Below are 25,962 nucleotides of genomic sequence, written 5' to 3'. Positions count from 1 at the left end.
TCCTGCCATCACCCTAGTGGGGTGGGAGAAACACTTCATTCCATTGTGGCTCAAAATAAAGTGGAGGTACAGCCTAAACATCATACCACCAATTCATGTGAGTGATTTAGCACAAGCGTATGTAAATGACTTGGGGACTGCTTTTAAGAAAGTTGAAGAACAGATGAGAAGAAAATGATCATATTAGATACAAGATGCTAGGGAAAAAACTGCATTATATTCTCATTCAAGAAGGGGGGAAAGTGTGGCTATGCAACTGGAAAAGAGTCAGGAAGAAATCCCAAACTTATACCTTTTTGGAGGGATCCTTATACACTAATTAAGAAACTAAGTAACTTATCCTTCCTGATACAGAAGGGAGCATTTCATCCCTTCATAGTACACAGACAACCGCTACAACGATTCACTGAAAGGAAAATGCAGCTATCCACAGCAAAGAGTTAGCAACAATGCAAAGAGAATGCTGAACAGGAAAAAGAAGAGATACCCCAACAAGCACTCGAAAAATCTCATCAGGGGCCTGTGATTGAAGAGAAATTCCCAGGTGGACCTAACAAACTCAGAACTACTGCCTTTGGATGATGTCAGGTCCACAACAGAAATATCTGGATCTGATACTGTCTCCTTGCATTCTGAAGACCCTGACACCAGGGAAACCTCTTCCTCAAGTCCATATAGATCTCGAGTTGGGAGACAAATACAAAAACCTTTCTGGTTAGCAGATTACACAAATGCTTAAATATTTGTGTATTGTGAGTTATTTTAGAGGTAGGAAGTTGTAATGTTTAGAGTAAGTACCACCTCCAGCCAAAAGGTGAAGCTGTTCTGTTTATCACTTAACTATGGTTCTTTGTCTTGCATTTTGTTGTTAGTCCTTCAGAGTTTTCTAGAAGCCTCCTGAGGAAAGCTGTGCTGCTGAGTAGCTTGCGGTGAACGAATGAACTGTATTCAATAAAGCAAGTATTACAACATGCTGGTTGATTTTTTGGTATCTGCCCCCCCCCCATTCCACTGCGTCAGACACCAACACAACATGCACCTGCACAGTGCACTCGCTGTCCCACCTCTATCCAAGGTGAACCCAACAACCACACCCTTGCTTTAGATCATGGGAGAAGGCTGCGGATGAAGAAGAAGAGGAGGAGGAGGAGAAGAAAGAAAGAAAGAAAGAAAGACAGCCACTTAACAAATCAGTAACCCTTTTTTTGGATGTTGTGGAAATAGTATGGAAAATAATAATGTACGAAACCTCAAGTTCCTATATTTTGCAATACCTAGCTTTAAAAAAAAAAAAAAACAGAAAGAAATCTTTTTGTCAAAGACACCACCAGCCTTCTTGGTTTATAATCTGCCCTGAGCCTGACTTTTAGAAATGATGCCCAAGTGAATATAATGTTGCAACTCTGTTTAAACAGCTGGCTGTTGCAGTGTGGGAATAGAGAAGGGAGGGGCCTTCTCACTAGTTCTGTGCCGAAAATTTATTCCACGTTTTTTCGACCACTCTCATTCAATTTGATAGAAAATAAAATGCTTTCGAAAAGACATTCAAAGGAGAAGAAATTTTCAGAAACATTATCATGGGTTCAAGTTCTTGTATTTACCTTACCAATGAGGTGGCTGAGGAGTGTGTGTGAGCATCCTGTCTTTCATTGTAGAGTCGTATCTCTGGCAGCCTATAGCCTCTTTGGCTTCCCACACTTCAATGAAAGCCCAGGGGAAGACATCATGAGGTAATTCTTTCCACGAGGCTTTTTCAGTTCAGGAAGTTGCAGGCAGCCTGGGAGGCTGCAGAGAAATTGAGAGATGTATAATAGAGAGAGATAAAAACACACACAACACCCTTGGCCAGTTTGTAGTGGGTGGGCAAGCTCAAAAACACCACCAAAATAACTTGAAATAAATTTTAAAATGCCCTGAGGATTTATTTATTTATTTATTTTCTATACCTCCCAATAGCTGAAGCTCTCTGGATGGTTTACAAAAATTAAAACCAAAGAGCACACAATAAAACAATACAAAATATATAAAACATTAAAACCACAGTAAACAATACAACCCCTTCATGGATCACTGCCTTGTTGTGGTGAAGGGGCTTGCGTAACTCAGTGAAGCCATAAGCTATGCCGTGCAGGGCCACCCAAGACGGACAGGTCATGGCAGAGAGTTCTGACAAAATGTCGTCCACTGGAGAAGGAAATGGCAACCCACTCCAGTATTCTTGCCAAGAAAACCCCATGGAACGTCGAACTGTGGTGCTGGAGAAGACTCTTACGAGTCCCCTGGACTGCAAGGAGGTCAAATCAGTCAGTCCTAAAGGAAATCAACCCTGAGTGCTCATTGGAAGGACAGATACTGAAGCTGAAGCTCAAATATTTTGGCCACCTAATGCGAACAGGAAACTCTCCAGAAAAGACCCTGATGCTGGGAAAGACCGAAGGCAAAAGAAGGGGACGGCAGAGGATGAGATGGCTAGATAGCATCACTGATGCAATGAATATGGACTTGAGCACGCTCCGGGAGAGAGCGCAGGACAGGAAGGCCTGGCGTGCTATGGTCCATGGGGTCACGAAGACTCGGACACAACTGAACGACTGAACAACAAAAACAATACAACCAGAATAAAACCTAGCAGCAGTGCAGGGATTTAAAATACAGAATAAGGCAGAACAATGGAACCCCCTTTCATGGGGGAAGAAAACTTTCAGGAAATTGGAGGGCAGTTTTTGGCACAGCATTAGTTCCACCTGTTCCCTGGAGCGAGACACAACACTGCCCCCCTCACACCTGCATTGTGGAAGATGCAAAATCATAGAATCATAGAATAGTAGGGTTGGAAGGGGCCTACAAGGCCATCGAGTCCAACCCCCTGCACAATGCAGGAATCCAAGTCAGAGCATCCCTGACAGATGGCTGTCCAGCCTCGTCTTGAATGCCTCCAGTGTGGGAGAGCCCACTACCTCTCTAGGTGATTGGTTCCGTTGTTGTATTGCTCTAACAGTCAGGAAGTCTAACAGTCCTGTTGTTCAGCCAGAATCTGGCTTCCTGTAACTTGAGCCCACTTTCTGTAGGAGGAAGTTATCAGCAACACAAGTCAGGAATTTCTTGGAGGGGCCATGTTTTGCAGAATTTGAATGTGAAGGGCTGTCTGGCCCAAGTCTGGTTTAAAGATAAAGAAGCTGGGTGAACAGGAGCCTCGAAGCTGCCCATCAACAGCACCTGACAGGCACACAGGTCACAGTATTCTCCATGATTGTGAAATATATTGCATTTCTATTTACATTATAGTAGTTCTTTCTAAATTTGCATCTATACATAGCAATTAGCATCTGCAAATTTTATGCAAATTGATACCCTCTTTGGCCCTCTTTTTTGGTCATGCATGTCTCTTTTTGGAGATGTGTGGCCACCCTACTCCCTGCCTTCACTGCCACCTCCCAATGTGGAAAGGGAAGGATGAGAAGCACAGCTGTGTGCTAATGGACTCTTGCAATCCTCCACCCTGTTTGTGAGCAGAAAATCTGGGGAAAACATTTCACTGAATTTCTCCAGGGGAAGGAGAAATTAACCAATAGTTCCTCATAGGTAGGGCTCAGTATTGGCAGGGGTTGTAGCACAGCTCCTTCCTTTTTTCCTAAGGGTTTTTGTTTTTTTGCACTGCCACTGCAAAGGGCAACAGCATCAGCTGTGTTGGCATCCTAGCCTCCATGTAATGGCCACAGCATGAAGAACTTCTTCAGGAGGGCTTTAAACTGAGTCCTACAGGGAAGGGAGATGTAAAGTTGGGGGTAACAATGGACGTAGGCGCATGCACTGCAACAGAGAGAACAACTCTAGTAGCGCCCAATAATAGTCTTCACACACATGTAGGAAGAAAACCAGACTATGAAGCACATGGTCTTCATTGTCTATATACTAATGCCCAGAGTATGGGAAACAAACAGAATGAACCTGAACTCTTAATACAAGAGGGAAATTATGACTTGATAGGTGTAATTGAGACTTGGTGGGATGACTGTCATGATTGGAATATAGCAATTGAAGGATATAACTTGTTCAAAAAGAACAGGAAGAACAGAAAGGGAGGTGGGGTTGCACTGTATATGAAAAATACATATCTTTGCACAGAAATACAGGAGGATGAGCTTGGTAGCCCCTTCGAGAACATCTGGATCAAAATAAATGGAGCAAAGAATAAAAGGAATCTGGTGGTCGGAGTCTGCTACTGGCCACCCAATCAAGGAGAAGACGAAGATGAAACTTTTAAAAAGCAAATAGCCAATGTGTTAAGGAAGCATGATGTAGTAGTAATGGGGGACTTCAATTTCCCCGATATTTGTTGGGAGACAAATTCTGCAAAATATGGCCCCTCCAGGAAATTCCTGTCTTGTGTGGCAGATAACTTCCTCCTAGAGAAAGTAGAGGAAGGAACTAGAGGATCTGCTATCCTTGACTTAATCCTAACCAACAGAGATGACTTAGTGGATGAAGCAGCAGTTACAGGAACTCTGGGGAAAAGTGACCATGTTGTACTTGAGTTCTTGGTTCTAAGGGAAGCAAAAGCTGAGTGTAGTCAAACGCGTACCCTGGATTTTAGGAAAGCTGATTTTAATAAACTCAGAACAATGATCAGTAAGGTCGCATGGCAAGCGACTCTAACAAAGAAAGGAGTCCAAGATGGGTGGGAGCTTTTAAAAAGGAAATTTTCAAGGCACAATTACAAATCATTCCAACAAGAAGAAAAGGTGGAAGACAACAGAAGAAGCCAATGTGGCTTCACAAAAAGCATAGGGATGACCTGAAAACAAAAAAGGACACATATAGGAAGTGGAGAGAAGGCCAAGCAACAAAGGAAGAGTACAGGCAGGTAGCACAGAATTGCAGGGATGGCATCAGGAAGGCTAAAGCTGAGAACGAGCTGAGGTTAGCAAGGGATGCTAAAAACAACAAAAAGGCTTTCTTCAGCTACGTGCATAGTAAAAGGCAGAGGAAAGAAATGGTGGTTCAGCTATTAAATAAGGATGGCAAAACAATAACAGATGACAAAGAAAAGGCAGAGGTGCTCAATTCCTACCTTGGCTCAGTCTTCTCCCAAAAGAGGGTCTATGACCCCCCTGGCAAAGGCGAAGTACAGGCTGAAGGGGCAGGATTGCAGCTTGAGATCGATAGGCATATGGTCAAGGAACACCTAATTGCTTTGAATGAGTTCAAATCTCCAGGGCCAGATGAACTGCATCCTAGAGTAATAAAGGAACTGGCAGAAGAACTCTCAGAACTGTTGTCTATTCTCTTTGAGCAATCATGGAGGATGGGTGAAATGCCAGATGACTGGAGGAGGGCTAATGTTGTCCCTATCTTCAAAAAGGGTAAAAAGCAGGAACCTGGGAACTACAGACCAATCAGTCTGACATCAATCCCTGGGAAAATTCTGGAGCAGTTGATAAAGCAATCCATCTGGAAGCACCTTGAAAACAATGCAGTGATTACTCATAGCCAACATGGATTTGTCAAGAACAAATCCTGCCAGACGAATCTGATCTCATTTTTTGATCAAGTAACCTCACTTGTGGACTGTGGGAATGCTGTAGACATAATATACCTCGATTTCAGCAAAGCTTTCAACAAAGTGCCCTATGATCTCCTGATGAGCAAACTAGCTCAAAGTGGGCTAGATGAAACAACGATCCAGTGGATCCACAGTTGGCTACAGAATCAGACTCAAAGAGTGCTTATCAATGGGACCTTCTCAAACTGGGGAGAGGTAACGAGTGGGGTGCCACAGGGCTCAGTCCTGGGCCCAGTGCTCTTCAACATTTTTATTAATGAGGTGAGGCTGGACAGCTATCTGTCAGGGATGCTCTGACTTGGATTCCTGCATTGAGCAGGAGGTTGGACTCAATGGTCTTGTAGGCCCCTTCCAACCCTACTATTCTATGATAATGTGATTCTAAAACCTTCAAACTGAAGCTGAATCATATGAGAAAACAATAATATTCAAAGATAGCTTCCACTATTTCATATAGAGAGCCAGTAATTTGTTTACATGTTCACTAGATGTTCTAAAAGTCACTCATCTCCAACAAAGCTCTGATATAATAACAAAAATAACATCTGAGAACTTTCGTGACCGCAAGTGCTTCCTTGTGGACACCAAATTTGCAATACTGTATGTTCATGTAGTACTATGGAAGATAAGATTTGACACAGGGATGCTTTTTAAATTCTTATAGGTTTTCCCCTTTACACTTTTTTGTGGTGTGGTCATAAATAGCCTCTCTTAATGACACAAACAACATTCCAAATATGCTGCTTGGGAGCAGATAACATTGTACTCTACCTCTTTAGGGATAAATGCAAGGCTGTCATTGAGATGGTAAGCAGATGTTCTGACTCCCTGAAGGGATATAAAAGATCTTCTGATGATACATTTTGCGACACTTGACTTTATCCTTGGTGTCCTTGCCAAAGTTCTATTATACCCAGGATGCTTGCAATTTCCAAGGGTTGGATGCTTGGTATAATAAAAAAAAATAATAATTCCAGTAAAAAAAAAAAACCTGTAGCATTTGATAGCTAGCCTTAGGATTGTTGGAGGAAGCCGCAACAGATTCAAATGAGTTTGGATTTCTATGAATTAGTGCGAATTAGCGGGGATTTGCACTAATTTGCATTAGCACAAGTGCTCATTAGCACTAATGCAATTAACTACTGCACATTTGTGCAAGTGTGCAGTAGCACTAATGCACACTAATGTGAATTAGCACTAATGTGAATTAGTACAAGCCAAATGAAATTCTGGTTAACAAAAATCCAATCGTGTCAATGAGCAGACACAGAATGAAAGACGCCTGACAATCCACATAACACAGACAGAAGGGATTTAACAAAATCATCCCTAGCTAGCCTACAGCAGGTCATATTTATTCATAGGACATAACTAATGAACTCGGACTTCTACTTTCCCACAAGTCTCTGATTGTAAAAGTTACAATACTGCATTTTTAATTTGTTATAGAGGCAGGTGTAAATGTAGATGCAAACCAGGGATGGGGAATATGTGGTGCTCCAGATGTTGTTGTCTGCAACTACTGTCATCCCTCACCAGTGGCTAGGCTGGCTAGGGATGATGGGAGTTGCAATCCAACAACATCAGAAGGGTCCCACATTTCCCACCCCTGATGTAAACATATATACAGATATTAGCAAAGTGAGTTACTTATTTATTTATTTATTTAGAAATAGTTATAGCTTATTTTTCTGTTAAGAAAAGCAACAGCCAAAGCATCTTACAAAATTACAGTTGTATTGTTTGTTTAGTAAAAAAAAAGATCTGTTCTGCTTTTCTTCCACTGTGGGAACTCAGAGCATCTAACAGGATGGAGATACAACTCATCAAGGCAATCTCAAACAACATGATAAAGTATTATAATAATGGCTTGAATCCAACCTATGCTACCCACACTGATGCCCCATTGAAATCATTGACTTAGTCATACTTAGAACCATTGGGCCTACTCTAAGTATGACCTGCTATATCAGGGGTGGGCATCTTTGGGAGGTCCAGGGGCCATTTTTACCCCTCACAGCCCTGTGGGTTGCACTCCCCCACACACATACACACACACACACAACAGGCACCAAACAGCGGCTATGGAGTGTTAAAAGGGTCAAAATTAGCTTGTCTGCATGCTATGGCTGGCATTTTTTCTGGACATTTTTTTTTTACATTTTTATTGATTTTGAGAGGCAGGGCAGGCAGGGGCTACATGTCCACCCCTGTACTATATCCTGAGGCCCCTGTGACCCTCCCAGGGACCACAGGTTTGCAGTCTAAGTTAATATTGACTAACTTAGTTATTTTACATTGCTTTCAGTGGGACCCAAGTGCAACAAACTTAGGTTGAGTCTAGCCCAACAGAATCAGCAAACTGAACAGATTATTGGTTCAGCCTTGCCAAAGGCCTGCTTCAAGAGACAGGACTTCCCCAGGCACCGAAATCATATGATGACAAGCCTGTTTAGGCCTCTCTAGAGAGGCCATACCACAGTGTCATTGCAACAACCCAACCCAAATAATCCAATACAGTCATCGCAATCATGAACCAAAACCATCAGGGAGCATAAAATTCTCCAATCTACCCACAAACAGGGGGCTGAGACAGATCTCCTGGGGTGATAGTTCAAGAGCTGAAAAGGCCATGCCTTGTGTGCCCACACACCTAACCTCAGAAGATAGGGTATGTGTGGATAGTATCATTATAGAGTTTATTCACTAGGTGGCACTGGGCTTACCTGTGTCTGGGTTGTATCCTGTCACTGTTCTTATGGCAATAACATTCTCGTCTACCTTCCTAACTGGTGCATGCTTTAAGTCAGCCTTCCCAAACCTGGTGCCTCCTAAAGGTTTTGGACTTCAGCTCCCAGCTAGCATGGCCAATGGTCAGGAATGCTGGGAGTTGTAGTCCAAAACATCTGGAAGGCACCAGGTTGGGGAAGGATACTCTTATCATTCCATCAAAGCTATCATCAAGGGTAGACATTATTGGGCACTGCCAAGGGCCCACACCTCAGCAGCGGCCCTCTGACAAGAGTCCACCAGAGTTTCTCCTCCCCTTCACCATGGCAACCTGCTTGCTCACCTGCCTCTCACTCTGGCTCAGACAATGGTGGTGAAGAGGAGGAGGAGCACCAGATGCCACTGCCTACTTGCCCACTGGATCTTTGCCTGTCAAGGAAGCAAGTGGTAGTAATGATGAGAAAGAAGTTGAGGAGCAATAGCAGGTGGTGACAATGACAGTGAGAAGGTAGATTGGCTGAGGGAAGGGGCCCATTGAGAGTGTCTTGCCCAAGGGACTTCCAAAACCTGGAGCTGGCACTGCATTCCATGATTGGCAGGGGGGGGGGATGCAGAACAGACCTCAGTTGACCATCTAAGAGAATAGGCCTGTTCATATTGGAGAGCATATCTACCACACCAGGGATTAGCAAATTCATGTGAGGACTGATGTTTGAAACTTCAACTTTTATTCTTTCTTTCCAACAAAATTGGGCATTTTACAACTGTGATGTTATATGTTTAGCTTCTTGTTTAAAAGCTTGGCTGTCTAGAAAAGAGATACAAGATATGCTGATCATCAAAACCTCAGAAGCCATCTGCTCAGGTAAAAACAGCTTCTCCTATTCCATATGTCTTATTACACTGGGAGCTCACAAACTAAAACTGATTTGTATTTCCAAGTCAGCCATGCCTCTCTCTCTCTCTCTCTCTCTCTCTCTCTCTCCCCTCCCTCTCTCTCTCCCCCTCCCTCTCTCTATCTCTCTCTCCCCCCCTCTCTCTCCCTCTCTCTCTCTCTCTCTCTATATATATATATACACACACACACATACAAATCAATGGAGGTGTCTGATTGAAAGTGAACCACACAATAAGAAAATGAATAAATAATATAAATGAATAAAATGAAGAGAACAGGATTTAGAGGTGACCAGGAAAGTTTCTCTTCTGAGTCTCTGCACATCAGAGTTGTACATTTATCTGGTATAAAATCTGATAGGTGGCCTGGATACAACTCATTGCTTTTCTTCAATTTGCCTTAAAAAAAGAAGAAGCAAGTTTTGAAGTTTTGAGTTGTCATGGTTATAGAGATATTTAACAATATGGAGGCAGAGTGTGCAAGATCTGCTACTTAGGAAGCAGAGCTTTTGTCAACTTCCTACCCCTTATATCTTGGTTTGATCACTTCTAGAAAGCATTAGCTTCAGTGGGTTCTTGACTTGGCCACAGTGGGTTGGGGAAAATTTCAGAGGCTCTTGATAGGCCAGTACATATTTTGCAGGTCAAATAAGCTCAAGGTCCATTTTGAGTTTTTTGTTGGTCTAACCTTGTCTTGTAACCTCCCAGAAAGACTATTCTGCAACTCTGGTGCTCAGTTCTCTTATAGTTAAGTCATTTTGCCGACAGCCAAAGCTTAACCCACCAGGCTGTAATTTAACCCATTACTTTATGACCTACCCTCATTGGACAGGCCAATAATTCTTCCTCTACACTTTGAAATATTTCCTTTTAAATATTTCAGAACTACCACACAGTACCTTTCCCTCCCTACAGTTATCTTTTCTCCAAGCTAAGCATCTTTCTAGCTGGTCTTTCTAGCTCAGTTGGTCCATTTAGAGAACCTCAAGGTGTTTGCAAGTATATGTGTAGTTCTTCTCTCAGTTTATCTTTCTTTGAGTGAAGCTGCCTTGCCAGATTCTTCAGCATATACTTTTCCATTTGTACCATATACGTCTTCTCCATATGTAATAGTTACAGGGTCTTTTCTATGGTGGCATCCATGCTCCAAAATGCCCTTCTAAGGGAGGTCTATTTGTTCCCTTTGTTGTATTCTGCCTGCAAGCAAAGAACCTGTTTTTCTTTGGGGTTTATCACATGAAGGAAGCTGAAATACCACATCCTTACCGGGGCTTTCTGCTTCTGGATTCTTTGCAGGATTAAGATCGGCTCCTTTACACAGGCAGACACGTACTTTGAATTGAGGACTTCCTTTCTCAGCAAATTCTATATGTTTCTATTTGTTTCATTGTATAGCCACTAGATGGTGCTGTGATTATAGTGCAATGCCATCATTGCACATAACTGATAGATCAGATTAACAACCCTTATCATGTCATCTCTGATAGTTTTAAAAGCAGGTTAAAAGTCATAAACCGTGGGAGGGGCCCCAGAGGTTGATGACATCATGTAAAGGACCCGCAAACTTCCATGAGCAACCAATCTTGATCACAATATATAAGCCCCATGTGAAGAAGCTGTTTGTTTATTTTTTAGGAAGACTTCTCCTGATTGGAGGAAGAAAATAACACCTTCCTTCTGGACATTTCCACTGGTTTATTAATTTGTTTGGGGACAGGTAAATGCTGGGGTTTTTTTAGCTTTTTAATGCTGGTTCTGTTTATGAATTGGCTTTTGCCACTGTTTCAAATGTTTGTGCTTTCATTATGGTATGTTGCTTTTGGTGGAGAAAGCAAAAAGGTAAATCCATAAATAATGAACGAAAAGATAAGTGAAGCAAGGTACCACCCAGACCAAGCTAAGCACTTCTAAGTCCCAGTGATTTCAATCAGAGAGTTAAGTTTGTGATTAAATTGCTCCCATCAAAATCAGTAGGCCCGAAAGGTGCTTAATTTTAACTGGATTCAGTGGAGGCTGGTGGCTCCAGTTTCGGTGCGGCCATGCTTCCATTCTAGGTTTCAGTCAGAACCAGTCAGAATTCTAAAGGAGCTATCCATGGTGCCAAACCATATCCCAAAAACAGCTTCAGCACTTTGGATAGCTGCTTTAGAGTTCTGGCTGGTTCTGGCTGAAACCCCAAAAGGGTTTCACAGCCCCACCAAAGTCAGAGCCACCAGCCTCCACTGACTGGATTGTCCCCTACATTTGTGTATGCATGAAATTTCAGTTTAGTACTTGGCCCACTCCTCTGTTTAAGCTGATTGTGACTCTTTAGACTAGCCTCCCCAAACCAGTACCCCCAGATGTGCTGCACTGAAACTCCCAGCACATCTGGAGAGCATCAGCTTGGGGAAGTCTGCTTTAGTCTATCCTCAAATGGCTTCGAAATCTCCTTCCCTCTCTTTGCTTTGTAAACACAGTAATGCAAATTCTGGCATGATGAGAACACTGCCTTGCCAGTTTTATGTCTTTTACTTCAGCTTTGCCCCATCCTTAGGCCGTTTGGCCATCTCTGCAAAATCAGACCTTTAGCTGTCTTTGTTTATATATTATGTTCTAAACCACTGAACCAAAGCCCCATGATAAATTACTGTTCTGTGACTCTTTGACTTCAATTTTTCATTGGTAAACAGTTCACTGATTTACGCCTAATATAAATAAATACGTCCCACAAAGATACAATTGTGTCATGAGAAATTGGAGAGGCTTTAGGAACTTTAAGAGACTTCAGTGAGCACTTTCATCCAAGCATCTTAAAGTATAAGAAAAACAAAACTAACTACAATAATGGGAGAAGTTGCTGCCCTTTAGAACACGCGGGCAAAGAGATGGTGAAAATCGCTGCCTCCAGTCTTCCTTTCTGACAGGTGAAATGAGAAGCATAAACTCTGCTTAGGCCAGTCCAGAGGTGTTGAACCTCTGGGCCAAATCCGGCCTTCTGCTGGTTTTCTTCGAAAAACACCATGGGTTTGGTTTGTTTTTAATTGCAATATGTTAACATTGGCTGGGACAAAAAAGCACCCCAGAGGCAAAAGTCAAAGGTTTTCTTGGGGTACTTTTAGCTCCAGGCTCTTTTGGATTTTCGATGAGAAACTCTTCTTGAGCACTTAAATCTGCATCACTGGATCAGTTTTTGTTGGAGTTTTTTAATCCCAGTTTGTCAACATTGGCTGGGACAAAAAACCATCCCATGTTCCCAATTCTGCTGGTTTGGGGGGGTATTTTTGGTTTCTCCTGTTCGTCCCAGGTATTTTTTGTGTACCACCACTACCCCAACCTTGCTGATGGTAAATGGCTGAAATTTGAGGACATGGTTTACTACTATGCAGGTGGCAATGTCCAAGAAGCACTACTTTGTGGGTCAAAGTCTGCGCAAATTCTGCAATGAAGGTGCACTAGACGTGTCATTTTAACCCTGAAGGCCTAGCTCAAGGTTCAAGGGCCAAAGGGCCTGCGGCACTAGTTATGAAAATTGCTCCCAAATGTAATAGCATGCTTTACAATATTTCTCCCCAGTTTTCCTCAGTATAATTACATTGTTCCTCTCATGGCTCGTGGTCATGGTAATCAGAAGTGTTAATTAGCACTGTTCAAAGGTCTACCTAGGCGAAAAATCACATTTAATTTTTACACGTTAATTACTTGGTTAAGTACAGTTGCAAGAAAAATTGCTGGACCAGTATTGGGTTTTAAAATATTTTATTGGAAGTCACCATGATAATTTGATTTAACAGTATGTGGTATTTTCTGTTATATTTCTGTGAGTGTTGAGGAGAAATCCTTGTTGTGTGACATGACCCTCCAGTACGCTTATCCCAAGGCCAAGAAGGAGAAAGAGTCAGAATGTCTTCAAGAACCCTCTTTATTCAGGAACAGCAACTGGCATAAACAGGCATAAACACAGCAACTTCGTGGCCTGGATTTGCTGTTCAAACACACCTGAAATCTTGGATGCTTCCAGACTAGACTTTTACTGTGCCATCATCCTGCCTCGTTCATGGAATTGTGGCGGGGGGGAGGTGTCCAGATTATGTTGTCTTCCGCTGGTAACCCTCCCATGTTTTCCCACCTTCTGTCTATTTTCTTACCTTAGAAAATCTATTAGGGAAGAAAAGACAGAAAGCTGCATGGCATCTTTTGACTGATTGCACTAGGACCCATCCATCTGGAAGCACCTCAGTTCCAGCTGAACCATGAAGAAAACTTTACTCACCCAAAGAAGAAGGGGAGGTGCTATTACAATATCGGAGGCATGCCCCCTTAAAGAGATAAGTCATACATACTACATTAGCCTTCTACAACATGTTATCATTCAGACGTTTTGGCGTACAACTCCCATCATTTCCAGCTAGTGTGGCCAATGATCAGGAATTATGGGAGTTTTAGTCCAAAACATCTGGAGGGCACCAGGTTGGGAAAGGCTGTTCTACATAAATCTTAATCCATACATTACAGACAGACAGACTGACAAACAGACATATGAGGGAAGCAGTCTTGGTTGAGATTGCCCCTTTTTTCTTTATCCATATGGCCTTGGGTAAATCATTTTCTTTTAACCTACCTTACCTTGAAATGCCTTGCTAGTTCAGACATTTTATTTTCATATATATTTTAAAAGGTGTGTTTTGGGGATAAAAGTTCATTGTCCTCAGCTTTTTGGAAGCAGGGTGGAATAAAATCTATCTAGAACAAACTTCCCTGACTTACAGCCCTCCAGATGTTCTAGACTACAGCTCTCATCGTCCCTAACCATTGGCCATGCTGGCTGTGGCTGATGAAAGTTGTAGTCCGAAACATCTGGAGGGCACCAGGTTGGGGAAGACTGATCTAGATATTCATTTTATATATATATATATATATATATATATATATATATATATATAAAAAGATTAGCAGTATCTGAAATGAATGCAAGCAATATGCTCTAACTAACTGTATCCATTCTGAAGGGGTCACCTTAATGGTTCCATTTTGTTTATTTAGGCCTTGATTTCAACATTAGCCACATGGATTTTAAAATGGTTCCTTAAGCTTTATAAGTTTATTGTATTGGATTTTCTTTCATAACTGTTTGTTCTTCTAGGTATAATCTCAGATAAAGCCTAAGACAAACATACTCAGAAGAGGCAACTGTAAAGAGATGAAATATGATGAGTACCATAAAGGTTGGCACCCCACTCAGGTCTTCTTTAATTGGCCGTAAAGGAAGATTAAATGATGTGTAGCAAAATTGTTCCCAATTAACCAAGTTAGACACAAAAGACAGACCTCAATTTGACTACCATCTTTGACAATCTCATAAAAATGTTAAATTAGAATAAAAAGAGAATAAAAAGTGCTATTTATTCACTGCAGATCTTTTTAGTGTTTCATAAAAGAAATAAGGGCATGTATACTCTTGATAGAGAGCATATGGCTTAAATTACACGTTTTTTAAAGTGTTAGATCTCTGTAGCTCTCAAATATCAGGTCCTTTTGTTCTCAACCTGGAGGTACTTGGGGAACAGGACAATTGGGGAAGTGTACTTTTTTACAAGATTTTTACACTGCTTCTCCTTCATTTGAATCAGCTTATAACAACCACATTCACTGACACTTAGAAACAGCACCAAACAACAGTATTAAATACCTAACTTAAAAGCTATGCAGCACAAATAAAATGGCAAATTTATATTGCACTCCTATATGGGCTGGGTTGGACAATACTTTTGCCTTAATTGGCCCCGGTGTGTGGAAGGGAGGCAAAGACTAGACTTCCTGCCCTCCCCATCTAGGCAGGCGCTGTTACTGCCTTCAGCTTCCCTGGCCATCCACACAATGAAAGTACATTCCATTATTGCCTACACCAGGAGTACACAATCTCAGGCCCGGATCGAAATCTGGCCCTATGGGCTTTTCTTCCATTCTAAAAGGTTGAAATGCCTCTTCTAAAGTTTACTTTCTGGCGATAAGAACTTTAAGTTAAAATATGCTAGTATTGGGGGGGGGTTAACCTCACATCCTGTTGCCTCCCCACCCCACCCCCGAGCATCTCTGAAATGGAATTTGGCCCTCAGACATAGGCCCAAACATCCTCAATGAAATCTATCGATGAAATTAGGTCTCCCAGTTGTTATAGTCTTGGGCTCTGGGGAAATATTGAAAATCCAGTCTTCTGTTTCCTTTCAGATATATAGGAGGATACGAAGCAAGACAGAAGGTCAAAGGGAAACAACAGGTGTGAAGGAAAGTATGGGATGCAAGGGGTCAGAATATCAGTTCACAGTGGGATATATTGAATGTATCTTTAAGGGGCCTGTAATGAAACAGTCTGGTTTCCTGTCTGATATTTCATATAGGCCAGGTCCCAGATGTACCATTTTTGGCCAAGGTGATTGAGAAGGTTGTGGCCTGGCAACTCCAGACATTTCAGTCAGGTTCACCAGTTTTGGCCTAATTCTCTCCTTCCACCACAAGCCTCCAACCTACATCCCAGACCTTCCTTGAAGGAAGACTTTGGGAACACAGAGAGCTACACTGGAGAGGATAGATAAGAAATTTCCCTCACACTCAATGGCCCATCCACAAGGAAAAATTGGATACAACCCAATATTCACAGAGTGAAAAAATACTTATTATCACACCTGTAAGATAGTTAAGTTCCTTGTGCTTACATATCCTTCTAAAACCACTGATGTTCAATTAAAGCTAACATGGATTTGTCAAGAACAAATCCTGCCGGATGAACCTGATCTCATTTTTTGATCAAGTAACCTCCTTTGTGGACTGTGGGAATGCTGTGGACATAATATACCTTGACTTCAGCAAAGCTTTCAACAAAGTGCCCCATGATCTCCTGATGAGCAAACTAGCTCAAAGTGGGCTAGATGAAACAACGATCCGGTGGATCCACAGACTCAAAGACTCAAAGAATCGGACTCAAAGAGTGCTTATCAATGGGACCTTCTCAAACTGGGGAGAGGTAACGAGTGGGGTACCGCAGGGCTCGGTCATGGGCCCAGTGCTCTTCAACATTTTTATTAATGACTTGGAGGAGGAGGTGCAGGGAATGCTGATCAAATGTGCAGATGACACAAAATTGGGCAGGATAGCTAATACTTTGGAAGACAGAAATAAAATTCAAAGTGATCTTGATAGACTGGAGCGCTGGGAAGAAAACAACAGAATGACATTTAATAGGGATAAATGCCAAGTTGTGCATCTAGGAAAAAGAAACCAAATGCACAGTTACAAGATGGGGGATACGTGGCTCAACAACACTACATGCGAGAAGGATCTTGGAATTGTTGTCGATCACAAGCTGAATATGAGCCAACAATGTGATGTGGCTGCAAAAAAGGCCAATGCTCTTTTGGGCTGCATTAATAGAAGGATAGCTTCCAAATCCCAGGAAGTATTAGTTCCCCTCTACTCAGCACTGGTTAGGCCTCATCTGGAGTACTGTGACCAGTTCTGGGCACCACACTTTAAGAAGGATGCAGACAAACTGGAGAGGGTTCAGAGGAGGGCAACAAAGATGATCAGGAGACTGGAAACAAAGCCCTATGATGAGAGACTGAAAGAACTGGGCATGTTTAGCCTTGAGAAGAGAAGACTGAGGGGAGGAGATAGGATAGCACTCTTCAAGTACTTGAAAGGTTGTCACAGAGAAGAAGGCCAGGATCTCTTCTTGATCATCCCAGAATGCAGGACACGGAATCATGGGCTCAAGTTACAGGAAGCCAGATTCTGGCTGAACATCAGGAAAAATGTCCTGACTGTTAGAGCAATACGAGAATGGAACCAATTACCTAGCGAGGTGGTGCCCTCTCCCACACCGGAGGCGTTCACGACGAGGCTGGACAGCCATTTGTCAGGGATGCTCTGACTTGGATTCCTGCATTGAGCAGGGGGTTGGACTCGATGGCCTTGTAGGCCCCTTCCAACCCTACTATTCTATGATTCTATGACCCCAAATGGTGACTTATGCCAGAGGTGTGGAAGCCTTGAACCTGGATGCCCAGGTTTTGGCAGTGCCAAGGGCATGCTTGCGCAGCTGAGGCTCGTGGGCTTACTGCACCCATTCCTAGAGATGTCTGATCTGGCCATGCATGCTTTAGTTACATCCTGTTTGGACTACTATGACACACGCTATGTGGGGCTGCCTTCAAAAAGCGTTTGGAAACTTCAGCTGGTCCAGAATGCTGAGGCTAGACGGTTGTCCTGGACTGGTTATGGGGAGTATGTGACTCCTTTGTTACAACAGCTCCACTGGCTACTGGTCTGTTTTTGGACACAATTCAAAGTGTTGATGATGACCTATAAAGCCCTGTATGGCTTGGGACCAGGCTACCTGAAAGACCACATTGTCCCGTATGAGTCAGCATGCATTTTAAGACCTTTGGGGGAGGCCCTTCTCTTAGTCCCGCTGCCAACGGAGGCACGTCCGGTAGGGGACACAGGAGAGGGTATTTTTGATGGCCGCTCCCACACTCTGGAACTCACTTCTGAGGGATGCTAGGTTGCCATCTTTGTTGTTCTTTTGCCAGTAGGCAAAGACATTTTTATTCAGGCAGGCGTTTGGCAGGTAGGCAAGTCTATTGCTGAAGGGGCTTTTAATTAGTTGGGTGCTGTCTGTTTCTTTTATTGCTGTAATGGAAGGGCACAATCCTATGCACGCTTAGACAGAAAAAAAGTCCGACAACTCCCAGCATTCTCCAGAACTGGGCATGTTTAGCCTTGAGAAGAGAAGACTGAGGGGAGGAAATAGGATAGCACTCTTCAAGTACTAGAAAGGGTGTCACAGAGAAGAAGGCCAGGATCTCTTCTTGATCATCCCAGAATGCAGGACACGGAATCATGGGCTCAAGTTACAGGAAGCCAAATTCCGGCTGAACATCAGGAAAAACTTCCTGACTGTTAGAGCAATATGGCAATGGAACCGATTACCTAGGGAGGTAGTGGGCTCTCCCACACTGGAGGCATTCAAGATGAGGCTGGACAACCATCTGTCAGGGATGCTCTGACTTGGATTCCTGCACTGAGCAGGGGGTTGGACTTGATGGTCTTGTAGGCCCCTTCCAACCCTACTATTCTTTGATTCTATGATTCTAAACAGGATGTCTCTAATGTGCTTATGTGCATGATGTTTGAGTGTAGCCAAAGCAAATTCATTAGCTTTGTGAGAGAGTAGTTATCACTTCATCCACAGATAGTTATGCAGCTAATGACCTGAAGATGGAAGTGTAATTAAAGCCTTCACTCATGAGCTTTACCCATGCTAATTTTTCCTCATGTCTCTTCATTTAATGTTCTATGTATTTCAGCCATACAGGTTGCTACCTCATTCATAAATGAAAGATTCATATGCAAGTTGTTGTTGTTGTTGTTAAATACACTCAGGTATTGTTTAAAAAAAAAAACATTATCATTGAACAGAAAAGAGCAAATATAATTCCAAAAATGGGAAAATCTTAATACAATCTATTAATAACCATGCTTTCTCAATTCAGTACCTCTTACTGTCTTCCAATCAAATTCATATTTATACCATCTGAGGAGAAACTTATATTACAATCAATTATAGCTGTAAACTGTCTTCTAAGCCCTCTTTCCCAATATTTCAATAATTACTCCTTTGTTTCCAATACTGGATACATTTGTCTCATTAATGTAAAGAATCCTTTCTTGTAACTTGACCCTCCCATATTTTATTACAATATTAAAAGGTAAATTTGATATATCTCTCAGGTTGTGAGTTATAGCCTAGCATGGAGGTGACAAACTGCTTTTTACCATCTGTCAATTATGTAGATTCAACAAATATTTCATTGGGGTGAGGGGGCACTAACTGAAGGTGGAAGAAATCGGTATGTCTTTTTAAAAACACTGAAATGCTGCAGCCATATTACCAATAAAGAAAACACAACAGCTCCCTGGCCTTTCCCTCCCCACCTTTGCTAAGGGCACAATCCGATGTATGTTTAGACAGAAAACAGTCCTACGACTCCCAGCATGCCCCAGCCAGCCATGACTGGCTGGGGCATGTGGGAGTTGTAGGACTGTTTTCTGTCTAAACATGCATAGGACTGCACCCTAAGAGTACTCAGGGTAACAAGTCTTCTTTCTGAAACCTCTTTATTCATTGTACGCATTGATAGTAAATACATCTGAGTGTGGTTCCATACACAGACAAAATGCACCATCCACACATAAGAGGGTGGCTTCAGCTAGGGATGCTTGAGAAATTCCTTTGGTCCATATTCCAAAGCAAACTCACCTGATCTGGATTAACGTGTGGAATGGAAGGTAGTACTCTCTCAGAAGCCACAGTCATAGAACAAATTCTATGAGGTGGCCCGAGCTGCCTTTAAAAAAAATTATTTTTTTTTATTTTTTAAACAGGTAATAGTTGCTCCAAGTGTAGGGCAGGCAGGCAGCCTACTTTGCAGAAGACAGTCCTCTATTTAAAGGGCTATCCGAGGACAGTCCACTCTTTGAAGACATCTTCTCTTTGAAGGGCTATCCGGTCCAAGTGCATTTTAGAGTATCCTAAGAAGCACAGCCAGCACCCTTGGAATTGCCCATCAACAGTTAGCACCATCTGCACAGCAGACTAAACAGACACAGCTCACCTGGTCAGTTTTCCCCACCATGGTGCGATGTCCTGTATTTCTATTTAAATTATAGTTATTAATTCTAAATGTGCATCTATGTATATCAATTACCATATTCAAATCTGTGTCCAATGTTTGGCTGATGCATTTCCTCTTTTTGGGTGTTGTATAAGTGGCCACTCTATCCCAGTGGTCAGCCACAAATGCCCCTAGGAACAGCACAATGTTATGATTTATTTATTTATTTCATTTATATCCTGCCTTTTTTCCTCCTTAAGGAACCCAAGGCGGTGTACATAATCCTCCTTCTCTCCATTTTATCCTCACAACAACCTTGTGAGGTAGGTTGGGCTGAGAGTCTGTGACTGGCCCAAAGTCACCCAGTGAGCTTCCATGGCCGAGTGGGGACTAGAACCCAGATCTCCCAGCTACCAGTCCAACACTCTAACCACTACACCACACTGTCTCCCTTCCCCAGGGACATTGCACGCGCACAGACGCACATGAAAGAATGCCAGCCAAATATATGGGAGATGGCACATCAGGATACCCTTATGGACCTGCCCATGTGTTAAGATCATCTTTGGAGGTCCTACTCACTGGCCAACCTTTAAAATCTGCGATGTTGTTGGGCAGTAGAGAAAGGCCCTTCTCTGTGCCAGCTCCTGCTCTCCTAAAAGAGATGTGGCTGGCTTCATCCACTGCTGTTTTTGTTTAAACAAATGGTTTTCTTTGGCTTTTATCTGATGTTGTTATACATGCTGCTTTTATTGTTTTAATTTTGGATTTGGTGTGTTTTCACTGATTCACTCTTAAAACTGATTTATGATTTTATGAATTTGTTATATTGACATTGGACTGTATGTTTTATATTGCAATCCACCTGGAGAAGACTGCAGTCTTGGCAAGCAGCTAAGAAACACAGATCGAATAAATAAATCAGGGCGGGGGCTCACTCCCTGGAGCATTTGCACCCTCATTTTCAATGCAGGCAGCAGCAGCCATAGCAGCAGCCAGGCTCTGTAGCTATGTGGAGCAGCTATTACCCATAAAACAGGAAGAGAACAATTCTTAAAAGGCAGCCTCAGGCCACCTCAGAACAGTGTAAGTGCTTGTTTTAATTAGGATTTTGTAGAGGTTTCTTTTTTATTGCACATTAATGAGGAAAATGGTGCGACTATCCCCCCGCCCCATTTATTTGAAGTATCCAGGCTACTAACTCATTCATAAATGTATCATGAACAGATGTGAAAGTGACATGAACTAGAATTAGACTGATCCATCGATCCTTGGAATCAGTAGCGCAGTAGTAAAAACACCTGCTTTGCACGCAGGAGGTGCCAGGTTCAGTCCCCAGTACCTCCAGGTAGGGCTATGAAAAATTCCTGCCTGAAATCCTGGAGAGCCATTGCTGCCCGTCAGTGTTGACAATACTGCACTAGAATTAGACTGATCCATCGATCCTTGGAATCAGTAGCGCAGTAGTAAAAACACCTGCTTTGCATGCAGGAGGTGCCAGGTTCAGTCCCCAGTACCTCCAGGTAGGGCTATGAAAAATTCCTGCCTGAAATCCTGGAGAGCCATTGCTGCCCGTCAGTGTTGACAATACTGCACTAGAATTAGACTGATCCATCGATCCTTGGAATCAGTAGCGCAGTAGTAAAAACACCTGCTTTGCATGCAGGAGGTGCCAGGTTCAGTCCCCAGTACCTCCAGGTAGGGCTATGAAAAATTCCTGCCTGAAATCCTGGAGAGCCATTGCTGCCAGCCATTGTTGACAATACTGCACTAGATGGACGAGTGGTCTGACTCAGTATAAGGCGACTTCCTATGCTCCTAAGGTTTGCAGAAGTGCTGGCTGGCTGAACGACTTTTTGCGGGGGGGGGGGATAAGGGAAACCCCCACCAAAACAGCCCAATGAGAACAGAGCATGGTCAGTGGGCATGACTGTTGTGGTAGAGAATGGAAAACGGGCAGAGAGGAAATGGACTGGAGGGATGTGGCTTCACCCACATCTCGTCTCACTCCTTCTGTCTTTTTATCGGTCTTTCTTCCATGCATGCGGCGAGCCTTTCTAAATGAGGCATTTATTGTGCACTGGTGATTCCTGACTCATGGTAGCTTGTGGGTTCTTTACCCGATGTCGTCCTCCTCCAGGGCCTCTCCCATACTTTGCAACCATTATAGTGGGGTTTTTTTCTTTTTCCTAATGAGGAAAGTCTGGTATTTTTGTGAATGGCAGCATGAAACCCTGCTGTATTTGCACAATTCCGCTATACCACAGCACCACCGAGTGGCTGTGTAATGGAACATATAAAAAGGCAGAGAACAACCCTCCCCCTGAAAAAACACTTGTAAAGGAGCCGATCTTAATCCCACAAACAATCCTGAAGCAAAAGCCTTTGTGACATGGCGGGTTAAAAGGTTCATGTAGAAAATCCGTATATGGAGTACACCTGTAGATATGCTTACTACAACAGACAGCGAAGTAGGCCAGGCAAAAAGACAGGAGGGGGAACTGCTCTTGCCTTGCTTCCCACATTCAGAGGAATGGGGATGGGGGCGGGCAGTCTCCAGTGTACAATGTTGGCAACCCTAAAACAAAAGGTATATGAGACAATCTTGCTCAGAACATTTTTACTCAAGCTAATGAGGGTTGCCATCTTTCTTTATCTGTGAGGGCTCCTGTGCATTTGACTGTTGCGCAGCAGGGAGAAATGTCTAAGGTACAGCATTCCCCAGAAGTGAAATGCAGTTCCAGGGAAAGTGTACCTGTCAAACTCTTGTCTGGCACACAACAGCTAGGGCACAGTTAGTAGGTGGCAATGCTGAATCATAGAATCATAGAATAGTAGGGTTGGAAGAGGCCTACAAGGCCATCGAGTCCAACCCCCTGCTCAATGCAGGAATCCAAGTCAGAGCATCCCTGACAAATGGCTGTCCAGCCTCATCTTGAAGGCCTCCAGTGTGGGAGAGCCCACCACCTCCCCAGGTAATTGGTTCCATTGTCGTATGGCTCTTACAGTCAGGAAGTTTTTCCTGATGTTCAGTCGGAATCTGGCTTCCTGTAACTTGAGCCCATTATTCCGTGTCCTGCACTCTGGGATGATCAAGAAGAGATCCTGGCCTTCTTCTCTGTGACAACCTTTCAAATATTTGAAGAGTGCTATCATATCTCCCCTCAGTCTTCTCTTCTCAAGGCTAAACATGCCCAGTTCTTTCAGTCTCTCTTCATAGGGCTTTGTTTCCAGTCTCCTGATCATCTTTGTTGCCCTCCTCTGAACCCTCTTCAGCTTGCCTGCATCCTTCTTAAAGTACGGTGCCCAGAACTGGACACAGTACTCAAGATGAGGTGTAACCAGTGCTGAGTAGAGGGGAACTAGTATTTCCTGGGATTTGGAAGCTATGCTTCTATTAATGCAGCCCAAAAGAGCATTGGCCTTTTTTGCAGCCACATCACATTGTTGGCTCATATTCAGCTTGTGATCGACAACAATTCCAAGATCCTTCTCGCTTGCAGTGTGGTTGAGCCACGTATCCCCCATCTTGTAACTGTGCATTTGGTTTCTTTTTCCTAGGTGCAGAACTTGGCATTCATCCCTATTAAATGTCATTCTGTTGTTTTCTGCCCAGCGCTCCAGTCTATCCAGATCACTTTGAATTTTGTTTCTGTCTTCCAAAGTATTAGCTATCCTGCCCAATTTTGTGTCATCTGCAAATTTGATCAGAATCACAATGGGTTGGACTGGATCCAGCCTAAGTTAGTTGCACTCAAATCCCATTGAAATCAGTGTGACTAGTTAGCCATGGAGAAATTAAGTCCCACTGATTTCAATGGGACCTGAGTGTGACTAACTTGGGTTGAATCCCATCCAGTATCTTGAATTTCTAATCTCCTCTACCTGTAGTGGTTGTTGGGTTTTGGTTTTTGTCTTTGTTTATGTTGGCTGCATTCTCTGAAATGCCTTGAATAGGTTGAATAGTTCTAGTCTTTTGTAGGCAATGCAAATGATTTAAAATGTGTGATGGCACATTTACAATTATCGCTGCAAAAAGAAGTTAATTAACAGGGTACTTAATCATGCCTTCTGCACACTAAAACCTCAGGTTTAAATGCTATTTCTCATGAATGGGCTTTTGTATTTATATTTGTCAGGGTTCTGTAAAAAATAAATAAATCCCTTAATGGACTTGAAAAGAAGAGATAATTTTCTGGCCAGAGTCTGTGTGATAAAGTGCCAGGTCCTAGGTAACAAATGAATGCAACAACCTTTAAATCCTTTCCTGCAGATAAACGGATGCATTTTTCATCATCATATTGCTGCAACTCTAGACAGGCGAGCGCCTCCCGTGACTTCCCTTATGTGAGTCAGATTTACAATCCTGTATTGAAAAAAAGGAAGACAAATGTTGACAAGATGATAAACAAGCTGAAATAATATAATTTGTTCTGCGTCATTTGTATGTTGTGTCAGCATACAGATTATTCCCAAAATTACCCTGGGCAAATCTATTATACTATTGTTGCTGGATCGCTGATGGAGTTGCGACATCTCGTTGAGCTTTATTTCCACTGGCAATAACCACAAGAAAGCTATAAGGAAGCCATTGAGATACATAAGCACGGAGTTTCTCGAAGGTAGTAGAATTAACAGATGCATTTAAATTAGGGCTGTCAGCTGATTAAAGAAACCTCAATTAATCACCTGCGCTTCAGACCATTGATCAATCAATTAGATTTACATACATTTAAATGTGGGTTAAAATAATAGGTCTGAAGCAAGAAGCATACTTCCATTGCTTTTAGATGGCGGGGGGGGGGGGGTGGCCCTCAAAATGTTGTTGGGCTCCAGTTTCCATCAGCCCCAGTCAGTTTGGTCTGCTTTAGATGATCCATCCATGAGCTGTAGCAAGCATTGTCTTAGAAATACCATCCTCTCTTCTTTTAAATGGTATTTCCATTTGCAATTTTTATGAGTGCATGAATTTTTTTAATCTGCAGCTCAGTTAATCAGGGGCATCTTTTTAGTCAAGTAAGCATTTGTTTAAATATAAGTTAATCAAACTGATTTAAATGTTGCAGCCCAGATTTGGAGCTGGACTGAACATTCAGGCCAGCTGAATTTCTGCAGTTTTGCGTGGGGTGGGCAGGGAGCAAAAAAAAAAACCTCCCAAAGATTGGGAGGGGGGGTTAACATTTGGGGGGCAAAATCCAGGCTGGGGTTCTTACTATTACATGAGGTAGCCAGATGGTCTTTCTTCTTTATTTTCTTAAAAAATAATAATAAATAACAAAACATATAATTTCTCAAGTGTTTTTTCCCAATCTATCCCAGTCTATAGAACTAATCAGAACACTAAAGGAGCTATCCAGAGTGTGAATCCAGGCACCACTGGATGGAAGGTAATGAGAGAGGATCAGGGGCTGCTGGTTGCAATATGGGGTGGAGGGTGGAAGACGGAGCCTATGCTGAGAACCTGGAGCTGGCCCTGAGATCTTGTTGAATAGGAATGGCACATTATAGACCCCTTCACGGAGATAGAAAAAGGACTGGGCACTGCTTAAACTGGCCATCAGCACACACTTGCTATTTTGGGAGCCACATTTATTTTGTACTAAGGTATGTGAACCCAGGTAACAAAGGGATGCTTGAGGGGCAGCCTGGAGAGAGAAGCAAGAGAGGCCAAAACCAAGGGCTGCAGCAGCAATGACCTTGAGAAAAGTTCTGCACTTGGTTATCATGTCCTTGGAAGCAGCCAGCCTCCTCCGTAAAGGATGCAGGATGTCATGAATTACCCTGGAAGGAGGATAGTTCACATGATATTTGGCCACTTGTAGGAGGCTGTTCCCTGCTGTGAGAGCCAGCAGGGATGTTGATTACAAGGGGGTGGAGGGAGGTTCTCAGAAAGATGGGTGGATAGAAGATAGTTTTCAAAGAGGCATGCCTTTTTAAAACGTTTCTTGTGGTTGTATTCAGAGGTGCCACCAGGTTTGAGGGGACATCGGGCAAGGTGCTTGGGGGGGGGGGCTTCCTCCTGGCCACTCTCTCTGCTGCCCTGCCTGCCCTGATTTTTTTTAAAAAAAACCTGGTTGGGTGGTAGCGGAAGCACTCTCCACCTCCTGCCCATCCTCCTGG

This window comes from Heloderma suspectum, chromosome 4 (genome assembly GCF_057233095.1).
Source record: "Heloderma suspectum isolate Gila_16-S chromosome 4, 16-S_ref, whole genome shotgun sequence".
Taxonomy (NCBI): domain Eukaryota; kingdom Metazoa; phylum Chordata; class Lepidosauria; order Squamata; family Helodermatidae; genus Heloderma; species Heloderma suspectum.
Note: the sequence above shows the minus strand (reverse complement) of the source record.